This window comes from Austrofundulus limnaeus, unplaced genomic scaffold (assembly GCF_001266775.1).
Source record: "Austrofundulus limnaeus strain Quisiro unplaced genomic scaffold, Austrofundulus_limnaeus-1.0 Scaffold22, whole genome shotgun sequence".
NCBI classification, from domain to species: domain Eukaryota; kingdom Metazoa; phylum Chordata; class Actinopteri; order Cyprinodontiformes; family Rivulidae; genus Austrofundulus; species Austrofundulus limnaeus.
Genome location: NW_013952424.1, coordinates 3394553 through 3397586, shown reverse-complemented (window position 1 = coordinate 3397586; position 3034 = coordinate 3394553).

Here is a 3034-nt window from a genome sequence, read left to right as displayed (position 1 = left end):
ACACACACACACACACACACACACACACACACACACGTATGCAGAGGGAGGCTAGCCTCTCGTTCACCGGGGTGAACCCCAATGTACAGGCATCGAGATGAAGGGCAATAAGTATGCCCACTCCTGCTCGGCACCTCTCAGCATGGGCAACTCCAGAGTGGAAGAGTGTCCAATCTCTCTCGAGGAGACTGGTTCCGGAGCCAGAGTGGTGCACCGAGGTGAGTCTGACTATATCTAGTTGGAACCTTTCAACCTCACACAGCAGCTCTGGCTCCTTTCCCACCAGAGAGGTGACATTTCACATCCCTAGAGCCAGCTTCTGTAGCCGAGGATCAGACCGCCAAGGTCCTCGCCTTTGACCACTGCCCAACACACAATGTACCCAACCCTTACAGCCCCTCCCACAGGTGGTGAGCCCATAGGAAGGGGGACCCATGTCTTCTCTTCGGGCTGTGCCCGACCGGGCTCCATGGGTGAAAGCCCGGCCACCAGGCACTTGCCAACGTGCCCCACCTCCAGGCCTGGCTCCAGAGTGGGCCCCCGGTGACCTTTGTCCAGGCGAGGGAACACTGACTCCATTTATTGTATTCATCAAAGGGGTCTTTGGGCTGCACTTTGTCTGATCCCTCACCGAGGACCTGTTTGCCTTGGGTGACCCTACCGGGGGCATGAAGCCCCCGACAATATAGCTCCTAGGATCATTGGGACACTCAAATGTCTCCATTACGATAAGGTGGCAGCCCAAGGAGAAAATACTTTCTGGGCATTTCATTAAAATCTATCCAGTGGTTCGTGAGTTTTTTTTCTAACTGACAAAAAGGCCCAACTGCTGGTTTTCTTGTTTACATTTAAAAAAGCATTTTGTGCAGTCTGAACATGCTTAGGTTTTGGGAATCACCCTCAGCTTTATCTACACCAAATTTCAGCTCATTATGCTTAAAATTGACTGAGTTATAGTTATTTTTGAATTTGATAAGTTTGATTAGCTGTGGCGGCCAATTTGAATTGTAATGACTTCAAATGTAAATCAGCTGTAGATGTATATCCAGATGTTATTTTCTGGAAGTTTCAATAAAATCGGTCCACTGGTTGATGAAATATTTTGCTAACAGACAGTCATTTTGGCTTTTAGTAGTTTTCCCATGAAGTGATCCAGAAAATAAACCCAGACATGACCCCCACACTCCCTTCGCTGACAGCTGATTGTCATTGTGGTTGCCTCCTTTTTAAAAAATTGTCCTCCCCACTAAAAGATGCTGCTAAATATAGTTCTGTCACATGAAAGGCATTTTTTATACGCGTGTGTGTTCACCGTGAGGACGGCTAATCTAGAGAACGCACAACCTCCCCGTGCAGACAGACACAATCAAGCTTTTCTCTGAGGAACAAACATTTAAACAATCACTTCTCAACAAACGCTGTTTCCTGTTTCAATATCGCTTTGTGTGTTCCAATTTCATGTTTGAGCTTTAAGGTTATTATATTTGTGCAGCAGATGGTGGGGCTGTTTAAAGGGGTTTGTGTTATTCAGTGACTTCTGACTTGTTATTTTAAAAAATCTGTTGCATTCACAATCAGACCAGYTTTTAATCAGCCTCCTTTGAATTCATTTCATCCATAAAAGCAACAATTATTCARCTTAATTATCAAGTTAAAAAGAAGACATCTAGTTCAGTGGCCTGTTTTATAGCTAATGATGCTTTTGCATTTTGTTTGGAAGCAATAATAAAGAAATGAGACAGAAAATCAAATTTACATTCAACTCTTTAACCCCTAAATCAGTGGTTTAATCATTAAGAGGGTGTTTGTAATCATTTCCTGACTCCTCTGACCTTAATTCATCTAATTTAAAAGTCAGTTTTTTAAAGTCCAATCTTAAAAAAGGGAGGACTAACTACATTATTCAACGTTCCGACTAAATATTGCCCAAGTTTCTCCAAAGTGCTAGTCTTCATCGGCTTCAAGTTGTTTGCCATCCATCATTTTTAATGACTCGCTTCCACTCAAACTGTGACAGACTGACAGAAATAGTGGGTTTTTGGGAAGTTTGTTCCAGCTTTAGAAAAGAGACATCCCAGAACATTTGGACAACTGGTGTCCTACTTTAAGCCCTGATCATTTTTTATTTTTTTCTGTTACAAAATGTAAATTAGAAATATATATTTTTTCTAAGTTGGAACAAAAGCTGTGAAAATAGACTTTGTATTGGTCCTGACATCTAACACTGTTACTGAGCAAAAGTTATGGGAGGTAAAACTATTACCTCATTCCGGAGCAATACCTGGTAGGGATTGTCTATTTTATAACTTTTTAGCCTTTTGTTGTTGTTGYAAAGAAATGTTGGCCTACTTGTTTTTACAAAGGCCTGGTTCAGACCTGCCAAAAACCATCCGTTGTCAATCTGCAATCTAAGTGGATTAAAGGCATTCACACCAAGCCGTTTAACTCAACTTGAAGTGAGTTACCGAACATCAACAGGTTTCAAAGCCATTTTGGTCACTAATATTGGAACTAGCTTCTCATTTAGCGGATTAACTTTTTTGCCAACTTTGGAAACCTTTACAAGACCAATTAGCTTCCGCTAATTTTAGGTCCACTAAAAAATTCACTAGTGTAAAACTTCTAGCCTGGCCCTCACCTTCCTACGCAGCTCCGCTCAGTTCTAGTTTCCCTTCACTGCTCCGTCTGGGACTTCTCCCATTGAGATGGATTTCACTGGCAAATTTTAGCCGGGCCAATCAGAGAAGAGAAGGTCAATTTTCTGCGCAGTGTCTCTTGTAGTTTATTTTACCTGGACCAATCAGCAAACAGAAGGAGGAGCTTTGAACGACGTTGGTGTTCTGCGCAGTGTCTGCTAGTTAGTTTAGCATACGGCAGTGGAGGAAGTGAATGAAGTCAGTCTGTGTTGATAAGGCTTCAAATTAAAATTAAATTTGTCTGACAAAGCAGCAGCTCTCATTTACAGTCGTCTCATTCAGCTCGGTACTTCTCTCCTCTCAGTAGGGTTGTTTACAGCACACGTGATTTCCGGTTA